This window comes from Sardina pilchardus, chromosome 16 (assembly GCF_963854185.1).
Source record: "Sardina pilchardus chromosome 16, fSarPil1.1, whole genome shotgun sequence".
In the NCBI taxonomy this organism is placed as follows: domain Eukaryota; kingdom Metazoa; phylum Chordata; class Actinopteri; order Clupeiformes; family Clupeidae; genus Sardina; species Sardina pilchardus.
Genome location: NC_085009.1, coordinates 4,469,911 through 4,488,328, shown reverse-complemented (window position 1 = coordinate 4,488,328; position 18,418 = coordinate 4,469,911). Strand labels below are relative to the sequence as shown.

General features: G+C 48.7%; 1 protein-coding gene across 1 annotated transcript in view; it reads right to left on the bottom strand.

Annotated features, from left to right (window-relative positions):
- The window catches only part of arrb2b (arrestin, beta 2b), a 46,165-nt gene that overhangs the window by 27,491 nt on the left and 256 nt on the right, over positions 1-18,418 (bottom strand). The gene's annotated exons all lie outside the window — the stretch shown is intronic.

Sequence of the window (18,418 nt, the reverse complement as noted above, 5' to 3'; positions counted from 1 at the left end):
TGTGCTTTTCGTTGCTGACTGAGGAAGATCTGGCTGGACAATGACCAGCATACGTGTCAATGGCCATATGTGTGTGTGTGTGTGTGTGTGTGTGTGCGTGCATTTTAGTGCCTGTGTGCGTGTGAGTGCACTTGTGAGTGTTTAGTGTGCGTCACCGTGTCCGTTTCTCAAATCTACCCTCGCCTGCCCACATACAGTACACACAACCCTGCAGTGGCACCTCAACTTAACACCTCAAATGCGCACACCCCCCCCGTTTCCTGTCACCTAGCGATCCACACTCAAGACACTTCCACTTCCCCCCTGTGTGGACCAATACAAGCCAGAAGAAAGAAAGAAAGAAAGAAAGAAAGAAAGAAAAAGACAGACAGACAGACAGAACGTAGAAACATGTATAAAAAAAACGAAACAGAAAGAACCGTGTGGGCAGGAAGAAGGCAGACCTTGTGAGGAAGACAGAGATGGTGTGAGATGGTGAGGCAGTGGAGAGAGAGCGAGAGAGAGAGAGAGAGAGAGAGAGAGAGAGAGAGAGGAGGAAAGAAAGAGAGACGGCTTGGGAGAAGGACTACCTTCCCATCACTGCCAGCTATTGATCAAAGGAACATCATAATCAACAGGCATGCAGCAAGTCCAAAGATAAACGACTTATAAATCATTCAAACAACTCAGAAATAAACAGACTGCTGATATTAGGCTATTAATGCGTCGGATCTCTCGAGTAAAGACAGAAATGGGCCAACCTTGACACAACGCACACACGCCCACACACACACACACGCCAGGCCTAAATTTGGTCGGCATTGAATGAGACCAGAGTAAAAGAAAATGCTTGCCCTTGGTGCACTGCCATAATAAATTAGTGTCAAATCATAAGCATGAACACCAGTTTGGTGCTAAAATTAGCTTCTCCTTCCACAGACCTTAAGCCAGGCCAAATGACCCTACCGTATGACTCCAATAATGAAATTCAAGTCCCAGTTTAAGAGAAGATGCCCCAGTCAACAAATCCACATTCAAATGACTTCGAGAAGTCTGTGTGAGCTGTACGGTCAGGACCTGAGCCCTTTGAAGTATTGATAGAGTAAAGGCCTGGCCACACTACCACTGTGATAACAGAAAAAACCCACAGTGCTAAGTATTGCTGCGGTTCATCGGCACAACCACGTCCACACTGCGCACTACAATGAGAAGAACACACAAAGAACGATATAGTTGAGGATCACTTTCAGAGCCATTTTGAGAGCGACAGAAACCTGACAGCCAATCAGAATCTGATGTTTTCCAAAGTCACCTTAATGAACTTGAACATTGTGGAGAGACTTGATGTGGATGTACAGGTCACCATAAGGGTCACAGTCATGGAGGAGTCTTTACACTTACAGCTCCTGGTGTGGACAGGCCTTCAGACCGCTCATCAATTGCACACAAATGCATGTTTATGACCACGGGGAACTCAAAGGCAATATGGCTCTCTGTGATGTATGTTTATTGCTTACTTATCATCACTTCACTGTCTCAGCCCCCAGACTAAGTATGTACTTACGGGCAGCAGCAGGGTGTATGTAGTATGCAGTTTGGGTATGAGGCCATAAGTGATGTGGTCCTGCCCATTAAATCATACTCTGCTGCTATGGGGCTAATAATAACCCAGAGAGTAGACAACATTGTGTGGGAAGGAGAGGAGAGGAGAGGAGAGGAGAGGAGAGGAGAGGAAGAGAGGAGGAGAGAGGAGAGGAGAAAAGAGAGAAGATGAGAGGAGAGAAGAGAGAGGAGTGAAGGAAAATGATGGCTGAGAACAGACAAGAAAACAAGATAGCAAAGCAAGATAGCTAGAGAGAGAGAGGAAATGACACATTCATTTTGGCCCAGTTCGCGGTCGACCGTACACTGGCAGGATGCTTTGTGAATGGGGGGGCACCGAGTTCACTCACTCACTCAACCCGTGGACAGCATACCTATGGCCACTCTCAAACTCTCCAACGAGGCCACGGCAAGATAGATGCTCTTTCGTATATATAACCATCTCCATTGGTGGAGGCCACAGGGATAGGAACTGAAATGGATCGTGTGTCTCCACAACTGTATTTATGTGGTTGCAGGCAACCAGATAGCTATCTGACTAACATCCGTGCAAGAGAAAGAGAGCGAGAGCGAGAGACAGAGAGAGAACGCGAGAGAGAGAGCAAGAGAGAGAGAGTGAGAGAGAGAGAGAGCGAGAGAGAGAGATGATGAGATAGGAGCATTTGAGGTTGTATATCAGTATATGGTCTGCACAGCGTTCTATTCTCCTGGTATCTGTAGATCTGTGTGTGTGTGTGTGTGTGTGTGTGTGTGTGTGTGTGTGTGTGGTTGGGGGGGGGGGGTTGTGTTTTTAAATATTTGTGTGCGTGTGTGTGCGTGTGTGGATCTCTGCGTATGTAGCTGTGAGTGGGCGTATGGGCAGTCCCGTGCAACAGTGGCTCTTGAGCAGCTTCCTTTCCTTTGTTTTCCTTTTTTCGCCATCAGGAAATGAAAGCAGCACCACTCCACTCCACTCCACTCCTCTCCACACCACACCACTCACACCCCTCCAAGAACTGAGAAAGAGAGAGACAACATGGGAGCCAGAAAGAGAGAGACAGAGAGACGGAGAGAGCACGCAAAGTGACTGAGGAAAGAGTGTGAATTACAGAGCGCGTGTGCGTTACAGAGAATAGGCCGCGCCGTCTAGGCTATGGCAGTGAATGCGGAGCTCTTTAATTGGAACTGCCGTCTCTCGCTCTCTCTCTCTCTCTCTCCCCCTCTCTCTCTCTCTCTCTCTCCCTCTCTCGCCCGTGGGTGTTAACAGCTTCCCAGACTGTTTTGTCCCACCGTGACACATTTACCATTTCCCATAGTTCCACACCCTTCCACTCAACTCTGACCCCCTTTGCCCGTCGGCTACTCAGCATTTCTATGGAAACGGATCGTTTAAAAATAGGTGGTGGGGGGGTGATGGGACTGCGGGACGGCAAATGTGATGATGGAACATGACCGGTGTGAGCCACGGTCACATTTAAGCGCTGACCATTACTGTAGCTACAGTACTGGCCGCGTCCAGGGCCGAGGTCCCTCTTGAAAACAAACAACAAGAGGACGAGCCAAACCCTGGCACAGCAGGGCCCTTTATTGACCCGTCCATCACAAGAGAGCCTCCAACACAGTGGAACTCTCACAAGGTCTGCCTTATTCCTGCCAAACGCCCTCCCCTCAGTTCTGGTGATCCGCTTCTATAGCGCATTATTGTCCAGCGCAGCGGCTACTCAAAAAAAACGCTTCACACATGACACCAAATTAAGAAAAAGGGCAAAAAGAAGTCCAACTAGGAAAAGTTCCCCGACGCAGACGCAGAGTTTTGTACGACGGCGGTCGGAGCCGGCTCAGAAGACTTTCCCGGCGGGAGAGTGGTGGAGCTCATCCTCATCAGCTTAGGGCTCCTCTAGCACTGTTCCCACACGGCGTCATTAGGCCCCTTATTGAGCGTGGAGGGCTGAGGGGAGGCGAGGCGAGCTCCTCTCCCCCCGTGGTCAGGATGAGAGAGGGGGGACTGGACGCGAGGCTCCCCGCCGCCCACGGCCCGCCGGCCACAGCTTACTTCACCGGGCTCCCGCGCAGAGGACCGCGGGGAGGGATCGCAATCAGACACGGATCACAGGGAAGGAAGACAAGGACGACCAGAGAGAGAGGGATAGAGAGAGAGGGAACAAGGGAAGAGAAGAACGACTAGAGAGAGATAGAAAGAGAGGGAGAAAGGGAAGAGAAGAACGACTAAAGAGAGATCGAGAGAGGGAACAAGGGAAGAGAAGAATGATCAGAGAGAGAGAGAGAGAGGGAGCAAGGGAAGAGAAGAATGATCAGAGAGAAAGAGAGAGAGAGAGAGAGAGAGCGAGCGAGGGAGCAAGGGAAGAGAAAAACGACCAGAGAGAGAGAGAGAGAGGGAACAAGGGAATCGAACTCGAACTTGTCATCTCTGCATGGAAGAAGTGACAGAGTGAGAAGCCTTTTCAGCTCGTCTACTCTGTAGAGGGGGAGTGAGAAAAAGACAGACCCAAATGACTCCTCATACCTTTGTCAACTCTCCATCTTCCCTGCGTGAGGGAGAGGGAGAGCGAGAGCGAGGGAGGGAGCGCACCATCGGAAGAAAAGAGATAACACACACAAAATAAATGGTGGGAGAGCACAAAGCCCAATGCCCAAACGGTGTGAGGAGCTCAGCCTAACTCGTCTCCCTCCCTTTTGTCTGCACTCCTCCCTGGCAAGAGCCTCTGCAGGGAGGCGGGTGAGCCATCGAGCGATCCAGCGATCGAGCGCTGCTGAACGCTCCCAAACGCTCCCGAGTCCTGAGGCCGACCAGACACGCTGCTCAATACGCAGGGCTAGATGATCCAGTGAGAGTGTGAACAGAGAGGTGTAAATACGATTACCTGGCCTAGATGGCATCAGAAGAAATCAGATCAGCAATGAACAACCCACCACTTTTCATTCAGCCACTTTTATTCTGGTTTTTAAAGTAGCAAGGACATGTTTCGCACCCTGAACACACCTTTCAGTTGGGAGTGGTCCACTTCGTATTCCGCAGTACATTTCACATCTCCATTGAACACTCTACGCTAGCTGAGTGTGACAGTATGTCATAAGACAGTCCATTCTGAATGCTGCGTAATTGCCTAAAGGTAATCGGCGCTGGTATGGGCAAACGCTTGTTCAAATCATCCCCTGTCAGTAGTGGGACAGGACAGCACATTCGCCCCTAACAGAGCATCATTAGCAGGAGTGTGTGAGTGGAGGAGTGAGGGGAATAGATGGAGCACCAACGAGGGCACTGACGGAGGAGACATGAATGACAATGGGGGGTAGGTGTAGCAGAGAAACATGGAGAGACTCCAGATAAGAGCAGACGTGGGGGGAACAATAGACCAGCATCCTGCTACCGAGAGCAGGGGCTTGCCAAAAGGCATCGCTGTGCTCCGACTACCACTGCACGGAGACGGAGTCGAGAGAGAGGGAGAGGGAGAGAGAGAGAGGAAGAGAGAGAAAGAGCGACAGAGAGTAGTCAATATGCTTGTCTCTCCATCTTCTAGTGGTGGAGGTTTCACCTTTAGGGGAGGCTCTGGCCAGGTCGTCTGAGGTGAGCGGCCCAGGAAGAGGCCCCGTGTCTGGGCAGGCCTCGTGAGGGCGCTGGCCCGGAGCCTTTGGCTGGCTGGAGGGGAGAGTCGCCGCAGCCGGCTGGAATATTGGGTGCTAAATCTGGCCGGGCAGGTGAAGCGTGGGTAATAGAGTGGTGCCGTAATCTTTTAAAAGCCCCTAACAGCCGTGAGGACCATAATCCCTGGGCCTTTACTGCTCTTGTTACTCACCCCTCTCTCGCTCACCTCTCTCTCTCTCTCCCTCTCTTTCTAGCGCATCCTCTCTCAGTCACCCTCTTCATCACTGGCTCCTGCTCTCTCTCATTGTCTCTCTCCAGATCTCTCCGTCCCCCTCTCCCCTCGTCTCCCCCCATCTCTGTCCTAGAGGGTTGCAGGGGTGGTTTCCTATGCTTTTGCTGAACGGCCACAAAAAGCACAAAAGCGCTGGTCTTTAGCTTCCTTTCGCCAGTACGAGGAAGCCCTGCCTTACCTTTCCTCTACATAGACCCCCCCCCCCCCCCACACACACACACACACACACACACCTTCTCGCTATCAGTCTTTCTCTCTCTCACACACACACACACACAAAAGCACTCTCATGGGCTCAACACATTTGTCCTCTTTTCAAAAACTCTCTACATCCCTCCATCCACTATCTTCAACACGACCGCATGATGTCATGCCTTCTTTCTCTACTCTTATTTCTGTCATCCCCTTTTCAAGCCCCCCCCCCCCTCTCTCCCCCACTCTAATAGTTTTCCTTGCAGAGGCTGCAGTGCCAAAACATTGTAGCACCAAAAGAAGAAAATCAGATACTTGCTTAGAGCAAACTAAAAACAAAAACAAAAATCTAAAACCAACCTAAAAAGTCATAACCTACAGTTCCCTTAGAAGCCAAGTATACTATCACATTTCTAGAACAACCCAATTGGTTAGAGGGTCCAAGCACAAAGGTAAGGTTACTAAAATATGAGATGAAGTTGGAATTGTCTCATTTTTATGACCAGGCCATAGATTTTACATTTAAAGTTTAAATCACCTTAAAGATCCACAGCCTGAAATGAAATGCTCGAGAGTGAAGCCAAGTGATCAAGCGAGAGATAGAGAGAAAAAAAAGGAGAAACAGCTGACTGACAAAAAGTGGGGAGTGAGAGGAGGTAGAGAGAGACGGAGAGACACAGAGAGAGGCATGGAGGAAGAGAGGAAGAGAAGTGGTGGAGTCAGAGCTGTTACCCAATCAGGCCTTGGTCACACTTCCTCTATGCTGCACACTAATTTCCTGCTCTTATTGTGAAGGTGTGAGAGAGGGCTTCTCTCTCTCTCTCTCCCTCACGCATACACTCAGTCACACACACACACAGCATCTCTCTCTCACACACATACACACACATACACACTCTTCACACGCATAGGCACACCTGTGCTGGGACTCTCTCTCTCTCACACAAACACACACACAGACACACACACAGAGCAGAGACCCAATTACGTCGAACCAAGTTGGTGTGTGTGTGTGAGACCCGCGGGAGCACACGGGGCAAAGCGGCACTGGTGTGTGAGACAGGTCAGACCACAGCAAAGGAGAGGAGGTCACACACTCACACAGAATTTAGACACTCCCACACACACACATACACACACACACACACACACACACACACACTTTGTGTGCCTAACGAGATCATTCTAACGAAACCAGCATACATTAATACCGTACTGAACCGTCTTCCTCATTCCAAAGAAAAGTTCAGCCTGGAGGTAAGAGCGGAGTGACAGCTAGTGAACTGGAGAACCACTGGAGGCAGGAAGTCGACCTCGCAGAACGAGGGACAAAGACAGTGTGTGAGAGAGAGAGGGAGAGAGAGGGAGAGAGAGAGAGAGAGAGAGAGAGAGAGAGAGGGAGAGAGAGAATGAATTCCAAGTTTTTTCCATGATGAGTGACAAGTGCCTGCCTGACTGTGTGTTGCCCTTGTGACTAAACACAAGGTACAGAGGATGGGAGTGGGCTTATGGCACACACACACACACACACACACACACACTCACACACACACACACACACACAGGACATCATGTACTGTACCGGTACACAGTGAAGCCCTACAACGGCCGCCCACACACACACACAGGCAGGCACTCACATGAACGCACACAAACAAACACATACACACACACACACACACAGTATATAAGTCACCAACTGTGACCTCTAAATCCAGCATCAGTTATATGCTGGAAGGTCAGGTAAATGCCACCCATATTGCATACACACAAACACACACACACACACACACACAGTATTTACCTATGCTGGTTGGATTCTGATATGGCTCCTACATTGCACCCAGCACATAAAAAGATCACCTGTGCTCCCATCTCACACCACAGCCAAACCCCCGACCATCAGCTACTTCTGACAGCTGCCAATCACAACTCTGATATCTGTGTCACTCACAGCAGGAGGAAGTTCCCTCGACCCCCCACACTCACTAAAACAAAACCACACACACACACACACACACACACACACAGCTCAGTGCACTAAGACCTGGCTTTCCCACCACCAAGAGACACAGAGAGCACATCTGTAAGTCACTAGCCACACACGCTACATTCACAGGGAACTGGGCCACGTGTGATTTACAAGCTGTGTCCAGGACTCCTGCCACTGACCAAAAAACTATACAGATCCGCACCCCAAACCATACGCACAGTTGCTATAATATGCTCTATAGTCCTTCTCATCATAAATCATGGCACACAGACTCTATATGGTGATGGCCATGCCTAATGAGAGACTTATGCACAGTAGGCCTAACTGCACTGTAGCAGACTGTAGTGTGTGTGTGTGATGCCCATTAGTGAGGAGAGCTGAGGGACGCTGGTGGGTGCACGAGTCACAGGGATGGAGCCCTGGAGATGACCATGAGGTCACAGGCCTCCACCCTTCTGCTCTCAGCGTGCTGCTGACCAGATCTGGGGTACAGCAGCACACACACTCACTTAGGGACCTAAATGACACACACACACTCACACACTGACAAACATGAAACACTCTCACTCTCTCTCACACATGAACACACACACTCACTCACACATTGACAAACATGAAACACTCTCACTCTCTCACACACACACACACACACACACACACAGACACACAGGCGCAGCATGTTTCCTCTGACACCTGCGTCACCACCAGATTAGAGCCCCCCTCAGGAGTGCGGTGGGGAGAGTAATTATATTGCCAAAGTCGTGGGGACACAGCTAAGCCTCCCTTCATTATCAACCCATTTCATTATCATAAGCCCCCATCAGCACCCAAACACACACACACACACACATACTGTACGTGAACTAGTTCAGGCCCGCCTAGGGTGTTAACTTTGGATAAGACGTATGAACATGTAGACACACAGACAAACAAAACAAAACCTTTGCTTCTTTTTCACTTAAAACACCCCACCTACACATACACACACACACACACACACACACACACACACCTAGTAGTTCCATCATCCGAGTTCCTCGCCACAGACTAGGGCTTTGACTTTTGGCCAAAAATCATATTCGAAGTTCGTTTGGTTATTAATATCAAACTTCGAATGTATTCGAATATTTGTTAATAATATTTTGACCATTATTTTTATGCTATTGGAAAAACACGCAGCATTCATTAAGCTGAATTTCCTTTTCCTGCTCTCCCTCCGTCTCTCTGTCACTCATGCGTCTGTGTCTCTCTCTCTCTCACACAAACATACACACACACACGTGTTCACAGCCCCTCCACTCCGTGCAGACCGCGTCTGTCTCCATGAAAACAAGATCCCTGGAAGCTTGATTGCACCGACATAACGCTGTTCAGGTGGAAGCACTATGCATACAACTTTACCAAACAGTATGCACTATGCATACAACTTTACCAAACAGTATAGCCTAAGTAGTCTAAACTCATTCTCCATGGCCCGCTTTCTCTCGTCCTCCCTCGTGCGCGCTCAATGGACACCCGTCCCTCTACATGCATCCTAAACCTTCACAATCGTGAAAGCAATATGACGCATTGAAGACAACAAGCTAAATTATCCGGTTAGCATGATTAGCATGCTGCACAGATTAAAACTCTTGCATTCAAGTTGATTGACCATCTCAATACGTCTTCCAACTCCAAGACTTAAAAGGGCCTGTCCCAATGAGGAAGTTACTAGCTTACCTTGAAACTTACACACACGTGGGGAAACTGAATAGGCTAGTCAAACCACTCGCTAACATCACCTACAGGAGCCCAGATGAGTAAGCCTAATATAGCCTTGATAATGAGCTCATGATTCATGACTTTACCAGATGTGAGAAAGCCGCTGAATCTGAAAACAAAGTTTGCATGCAAACAGATGTACCAAAAAATAATGCTCATAACAGGTTCGAATATTAAGAGCTGCCTAAAATTCGTTCGAATATCATATATTTTTCAAAAATTCGAATTATATTCGAATAACGAAGTTCGGAGTCAAAGCCCTACCACAGACATAGGCCTACTAAACTAAGGTCAAGCATTTCCCATATAGCACAGGCACACTAATGTTAGCATGTGCGCTTTCAGTGCGTTTCCTGTGAACTCTAGACACACTCACGCATAAACAGAAACACACAGCAGACAAACACATGCCTTTAATATCATCTCCTCAAACTCACACATGTCAACCATTTCAATCTTCAATCGCTTCCAAACACAGAGAAACAGAGAGAGTGAGACACACAGAGAGAGAGAGAGGCCTAATGGAAAGAAGTAGGTTAACCAAAAACACAATCTACATGACAACGTTATTTGGCCCTAAAACATAAATACATAAAAGCTAATTACCTGAGTACACTAAGTACACACCCCAAACTCAGGGAAACCATGACTATAGTACAGACTCGGTGAGCACAGTCTCTCCACTGACAAAGGCAGACACAGGCAGAGCTGGCTGCCCAGAGAGGAGAGGCTGTGCTCCCACTGCAGCTTGGGGGCTGTGGAGTCAGAGCTCCACTAGGACAGAGACAGAGAGATAGAGAGATAGAGAGACAGAGAGAGAGAGAGAGACAGAGAGAGAGAGAGAGGGGACAGATGTACAGATATGGGAGACATGAGGAGGAGGAGATTAAGAGGGAGCAGGTCAGGTATTTGTTGCCTCTCTGAATATGCAGCCTGCGTCAGTCAGCACCAGTGGTGGGCCAGTTAGCGCGCGCACACACACAAACACACACACACACACACTGAGAAAAACACACACACACCCTCCTGCAGTGTAAAAACATTTCCCTCTCCTATTTGCGAGGAGTACCCCCCGCCCCCCAGTTGTTTTCCACTGACACATGGGATATGGGAGGGGTGCCATCATTTCCAACAGTTTGTGCGCACACACACACACACACACACACACACTCACACACACCTACACCATCATGATTTCACAAACATACATCACCACCCACCCATCCTCTCCCTCTGACGTCAGGATCCCTTCCCTTTTCTGGGTTTGGGAAAAAAGTTACCTCTCCACCCCCCCTCTCCACACTCCTCTCCTCCCACAAGACAACACAGAGCCTCCCCTCCCCTCCCCTCCCCTCCCCTGCCCTCCCTTCTCTTATTTTAACAGAGCGCCACAACAACCTCAACATACTGCCACATAACAGCATTAAACAGGATTAGACAGAGAGAGAGAGAGAGAGACTTGGGGAGAGGGAAAGAGGAAGAAAGCAGAGAGAGAGATGAAAAAGAAGAAGAAGAAGAAGGAGAAGAACAAAGAGGAAGAAGGGAATGAGCCAGCGAGGGAGGGAGAGAGGGGCCTCTATCTTAATGCGGCAATAAAACCAACTGGGTTTTTTCTTTTTTTCCGAGGGAAATCAAAATGGAAGAATGGCTCAAGCCTCCCGAGACCTGCGGCAAAAATAAGAGCAGGAATGTTTTTTTAAGAGAGCGTGGCTTTGGCCAGATATATTTCGAGCCCATTTAAAAAAACAAACAAACAAACACACAAACAAATGAAATGTCTGACATCAGGGGAGCGGAGAGGCTGATCCCACACGCTCCGTGAACTCTCCTCCACCCAACCCAGCCCGGTCCAGCCCGGTCCAGCCCAGATCGGGTCGGTTCCGCTCCGCCGCCGCAGCTGCCTTTCAATCAAGCCCAGCTGGCCCGGCTGGAAGCGGTCCCGTGTGAGCCGCCCGTGCTGGGCCCACATTCCACCAGCAGCACCATCAGCACCACCCACCAGCACCACCACCAGCACCACCCACCACCGCCACTACCGCTCCTGCTCCTACAGGCCCTCCTGATTAGCAGCAGGAAGAGAGAGGATCCCCACTACGCAAACACACTCTCCGCAATCCTGCTCACACACACACGCACACACACCACACACACATACACACACAGACACACTCACTCTTCCCATATCGGCAAGAGACTGAAATAAGGAGCAAATAAGAGCGGAGAGGAGGAAAAAAGTTTGAAAGACAAGAGAGTGAGGAAGAGAGAAGAGAGAGAGTGATAGAAAGATACAAATGAGAAGAGAAGAGGAAAAAGAAACAGAGGAAGAGAGCAGTGGACATTGCACAAACAAACAGATAACAGATGAAGGGAGAGAGAGAGATAGAGGGATAAAAGAAAAAACGACACAGACAGTGAGACAGGGCGGGCTGGACAAACACTAGACTCCATTATGAAGGGCTTTTAACTGCAGTCGATATTCAGACACCACATTTACAGAGCCATGCACAGTGGTGTAGGATGACCAGTGTGTGTGTGTGTGTCTGTGTGTGTGTGTCTGTGTGTGTGTGTCTGTGTGTGGGTGTGTCTGTGTGTGTGTGTGTGTCTCCATGTGTTTCTCTTGGTGTGTGTGTGCGCGCATTGTGCATGCATCTGCAGATATACAAACAACATGCAAATGCATGGGACTGTGAGAAACAGCCCAATTGAAAGTGACTGATATAAGAGCTGTGAGAGACGAGATAAGAGCAGAGAGAGAGATGGGGGGAGGAGTGAGAAAGAGGCCCAATAAAAGAGAGAGAGAGAGAGAGAGGCCAAGAAATGATTGGATTCAAAATCCATATTGTGTAAGTGTGTGTAGTATGTATGTATGTGTGTGTGTGTGTGTGTGTGTGTGTAGGGCAGGCACATAAGAGAGAGAGAGAGTGACAGACAGACAGAGAGAAAGGGAGAGCAAGAGGGAGCACAACAAATGCAGAGACAAAGAAAGGGACCACACGCAACAATGGCAACACAGCTAACACGCAAACACTCAACAAAAGCCCAACTTATTTATCGCCGCACGATCTGCACCCAACCAGGCGACACCCAGCCAGGCCACACCGGCCCTGAACAGCTGCCTGCGTGGAGACACTGCAACAGATTTGAGCGCGTGCAGCATCCGCTTCGTTGCCACCTCAGCCTAACCCACACCACCTTCTTCCACCCACAGGGCTCTGGGCTAACCGCCCCACCCCACCACACAGCAGACAGCACAGCACAGCACAGCACAGCACAGCACAGAGCAGCAGCACGGCCCAGACACATCTGTCTCCATCTCCCCTGGAGCAGCGCCAGTCACAGCAGCCGCAGCAGCAGCAGCAGCAGCAGTAGTGAGAGAGACAGACAAAACGAGAGAACGAGCGAACGAGAGAACGAGAGGGAGCGAATTAAACACGTCGAGACAAAGAAAGGGACCACACGCAACAATGGTAACACAACAGCAAAGAGGACACAACCCTTACAGGGGAGCTACACCAGACGCGTAACTGAAGCGTTCCGTTCACGACGCGTATGTTGCAGCCGGTCGCAGCAGTCAATTATCACTGTAGTCAATGGAAGTAGCTACACCAGACGCAACAGTGGCGCGTACATTCGAAAAAAATAGACCATCTTCTAAAATGGATTTTACGCGTCGCGAACGGAACGCTTCAGTTACAGTACGCGTCTGGTGTAGCTCCCCTGTTAGGCCGCAGCAGTGGCCGTGGTAAGAGCGCTAGTAGTGGTAGTAGCGGTGGTGGGGTCTCTGGTGCAATGGGACCAGAGATGGAGGAGAGGAGTGATGGAGAGGTGGAGATTCAAGTGAGCGCTCAAGTAGACGCTGTTGCCCACGCAGACCAGACGCAGGCACCACCTTGATGAGGTGCAGCACTAGAGAAGAGGCAGACGGGAGTGGGCTTTGGAGGAGGTGGTGTTCAGATGGCAAGATTGACAGAATGGAGGATCTCACACACACACACACACACACACACACACACATATATGGAGTATCTACCCATGCTGATTGGTATTTATCACACACAAAAAGAAGCTCTTTATCAGAAAATAATTCCCCTGCATGAAGAGGTCTCTGCATCTGAAGCATTAACCATCTGGTGCGGACAATGGCCAGCTCCCATTTCGCAATGTTTGCGCGTATGTGTGTGTTTGTGTGCGCGCGTGTGTGTTTGTCTATGTGTGTACACTCTCCTCACTTGAATCCAATCATGGTCAAGCCGCAAGTTTCATTTGGTCTCCCAGAGCGGACATTATGTCCTGTCAGCCGAACCCCACAAAACACTCGGCTCTCACCCCCGTGGCCCATTCCCCATCACCATGTTGACAGTGGAGAGGATGTGCAGCCGAGAGACTAATGCTTTGAGCTACAGCACAATCACTGAGACAATGCTACTGCTCCACTCTAGGGCCAAATGCCACCAGCCAATTCATCTGCAGAGCTAGCCTACCCAAGAAGCTAGCGAATCAACAGGTGGATGCATCTTTAAACACACACACACAAGGTTTCAAATACTTCTCCAATGCTACTCCACTCTAGGGCCAAATGCCAAGAGCGAATTCATCTGCATAGCTAGCATACCCAAGAAGCTAGCTAACCAACAGGTGGATGCATCTTCAAACACACACATGAATGCACACACACTCACACACACACACACACACACACAATGTTTCTAAGACAGTGACAGCATGTTGCGTGCGAAGATGTAGACGTTTTCGCAGTGACATCATGGCTTGACACGTTTGTCACAGCACTCGCTCCAGGTACGGGCAGCGCAGGCCCCTTTCCTGTCCATCGTCCGAGTGCGTTGTGACCGTGAGAGAGAACGAATGGAGATGTGGCGGTGTGACCGTGAGAGAGTGTGTGACCGAGAGCGAGCGCATCGGGACGAGACCGCTGGAACGGAGGAAGGAGGAGGAAGGGTGCTGGGAGAGTACATAAAGCACGGGACCCAAGGCTCCCGGGAGGCAGCTGTTCACCCAGCCAGACAAATTTATAGGCTCACCGGGCAAGCACCAGATAATAACACCATTAAACAGATGAGATGGTGAGGCGCTTCTGCATGCGTGCATGTCTGTGTGTGTGTGTGTGTGTGTGTGTGTGTGTATGCGTGCTAACAAAGTGTGAAGGTGGGTGACTGACAGTATAAGCCGGTATGACGAGACAGAAAAAGTGTGAACACACATACACTACAAACACATCAAATGAGGCGACTGCAACCACGCAACTACACACACACACACACACACACACACACACACACACACACACACACACAGCTGAAAATTGCAGGCACCTCAACACATAATGTAGGAGCTTCTGACCGTATATGATGGACAGATTACGAGATGGACAGATTACGAGTTGAAATGAAAAAAGAGGAAGGAAGATACAGAGTACACAGATAGTGACTGACTGGTAGTGAGAGAAAAAGTATGCATACAAGCAGAGCAGAGCAGAGGAGAGAAGCAAGGGAAGGTCATTTGGTTAGAGGGCTCATTCTGGCAATAACATTTGCCTCTGTAAACAGGCAGGACTTTGGACAGCTCATGGCGGAACTGCTTGTTGCTGTTACCATGGAAATAGCAAAGCCTCTCTGGTCTGGAGTGGTCACACACCCGGATTGAATGTTGGGTGGGTGGAAAGGGATAGAGAGAAACAACTGAACAGTATAAAAAGAGGAGAGGGAGGGGTTGACAAGGACACACACTGGGATATGTGCAAGAAATGGGAGAAGATTAAAATCTAAAATGCCCTCTTCAATGGGCGGCAACCTTCACTCCCGAAAGGTCAACAAAGGACACATTAATCCTCCGTTGTTTGGCAGCTCCATCAATTAATGAGTACACCTCATCTTGTTAATGTGGTCCACCTACAGCCATTTGGATAAACGATGGGTGGAAAATCCTGTGAACTCACAATAGTGAGAGCAGAGGGATTTCACAGCTGCTAACCTGAGCAAGGCATCCGTTTATAGGTCTGACTGGTCTACACCTTCCATGCAGCGCCCGTCTTCTGCACTTTAAGTGCCTGCATGCCTACACACTCTGCAGTTCAAAGGGGCTTTTCTCTGAATCACTGGAGACGAACGCCTGTTGCTTGCCCTCGCGTTCTGTTGGACGTGTGACGTCCGATGGAGGCCCCCGGTCACTGAAGGAATCTCTCCACACACAGACCGGCTCACCTTGAGGAGGTGCAGGAATGCTTCTGTGTGCAAAGGGGGGTTCCTTCTCCCTCCTCGAACGTGCCACCCCACCTGCCCCAGTGAGACTGTTTGCTTCTTCCACCATGCAAGACTGAAGCTGGCAACGAACTCTTGTTTGATGTTTGCCATTTTGCAATTTCTTTGCCGTTAATTTCTTGTTCTCGACGTTGTGGAATATTCAGGACCTCGTGCCAATACTGTCGCCAATATTTCAAAGAAAAAAGAAAGACATGATGCAACTAGTTTGAGGTGGATGTTACAACACCATCAATTAAACTTTCACACAGGTTGCATGCTGGTCAAAAACACAAAAGGAATCTCCCTCCAAGGTCAAGTTACAAGCTGCTACACATCGTTACATATTCTTGCAAGTTGAGGTGACATGGCTAGCAAGTCATTTTGAGACGGCAAAAATGGTTGACTCACAGCTTCACTGGAAAAGTGTCAATTTAGATGGCTATCAAGATTTAAGAAATCATAAAGAGATACATAAATCCATCACAAAAAGCAGTGGTGGGGAATCAGTGAAACGCACGCACCAAATGAAACTGTGGTTCGACACAGCACACTGCATCTAATGAAACCTATATTCAAATATTTCATATGCCTTTTTTCACTGGTGGGTTTAGAGCTGCAACCACAATGACTGCAGAGGCGGAAAGTAAAATGCACACATGACGCGAGTTGGCTGTAACACAGTGGGTCTCTCAACCTTCCCACCTGAGGTTTCTCATTGTAACTGACCGGTCACCCTCGCACTTAGTCATGTTCTTGTTAGTGGAAAATGAGACAAAGACTAAGTCAACAAATAACACAGTTGATAATCGAATTGCATTTTAACCAATCCTGCAACCTGCCTGCAGCAGTGCTGGATGAGCCACTGAGAGCAGCATCATGGAGCTGTATATGCTCCCACACCTCCCGGCCTACACATCTCTTGTGAATTGAGCGAGAGACGGAGAGAATTACAGAGAGGAAAGGAGAAGGGTAATGAACAAATGAGATCATACTGATGAGGAGGAGAGAGGGCAGGCAACAAAAATAATAGTTGGATGTATGAGAGAGAGAGAGAGAGAGAGAGAGAGAGAGAGAGAGAGAGGGATGGTTAAAAAGAGTTTTAAATGTTCTCAACCCAACCGAAATTCAGAGAGAACAGCCAGTGACACCTACACACACACTCACTCCTCTCACTGGCAAACCTCTTGGTATCCTGAATGTGTGTCAATCAATTATATACACAGAGTTCTTTCCTGCTTTAGTTGTTTTGTCATGAGCCTAGGCCAACTGTTCCCTTCTGGCAAAAAAAACATGTTTTAAGCTGATTATCACACTGTGCGACGCGAAAACAACTTATAAGCCTCTTGAGGGTCTGTTTGTATACCCAGGTAACCCTTGAAGACCAAACATATGGGGGGAAAAGGAAAGGTAGGCCTACGGGAAATTCTCCTGTAGTGGTGGCATATTTACTGTAGGCTACTCCATTTTTGCACTTTCCAATGACATCCAAATCCACGTGTGTGCCGTGCGTGTAGGCTATTAAAATGTATTCAAAGTCAGACGTCAAACCCACGTCACTACCTGAAGGAGGGGGTCCTCGCTAAGAGCCTGTGACATATTTGTGTAGAGCCGTGCTTTCAAAGAAACGCCATAGAAGTCACCCAAGGCAGATTTAAAAATTAAAAGAAAAAGAAGAAGAATACAAGCACCAAGGCTACCCTTCTCTACAGTCAGTATTCTAGCACAATGCGTAAAGCGTGGGCGGGGAATGGATGTGAAATAAACTAGGTTTTGTAGGCTACAACGCTCACCACACGCACATCTCCACCACGACAGTGCAGCGGTCGTTTGATTCGTTCTTAACGCATAGAGAGCGCAGAGCACAAGGAGAGAGAAAAAAATCCACGGACTCCCTTTAGCCTAGATTGCGTGGTACGTTTGGTTATCCGCTGTTGTCACAAACGGAAATCCAAACGAAGGACGAAGTTGTGCTTGAAGTCGCAAGCTACGCGCGTTAAATATTTAGCTGGAAGTTGCAACAGTTACTTCTCTCTTACATTGATGCAGATTGCGCATAGGGCACAGACTAGCCTATACAAGGATCTCCCTCCAAACTAGTATCTGACTGATCATTTTTGTAGCCTATGCCTATTTTCCCATTCGTGTAGCCGAAGTTGTTTATAAAAAACGCCATCGCTGTTGGCTGAAATGTTAGCCAAAGAGCTAAGGGTTCAGATACAAAATAACAGCAATGCTGCGGATGACTTGGTATCACTATCAAATGGCTTATTAACAATATTCCAACTTACAGACAATGTTACAAGAAGCCTTACTCGATACATTCGCGCATAGCCTACTTAATAAGTAGTAAATGACAGTGTTGAGTAAAGAAATCACGTTGTTCAGCACGAACAAGTCTGGAAGTGTCCAGTGATCCAGCTAGCAGATGACTGGACAACCGAATCAAAAGCAGGACACCGATATGTATTTTTGCCATTTTGCTGGAAGCACGAAAGCTGGTCAGTCCTAACCCCACCCTACGTAAGTAGACAGACAGTTGGTTGAACTGCGGTGTCCTTTTCAATCGTTCCCTAGCTGCATAACGCGCTAGCACTATACATTTTTGACACCAATAGCTGTGCCATCGTTAGGATAATAACCTATAACGCTGCCTACTTTCCGGAGACACCACACTGGTTCACTCTAATGGTTAATGAAGCGCTTGTAATATAGGCTATGTTAACAATGTTGCACTACAGCCTATTGCATCGATCTCTCGA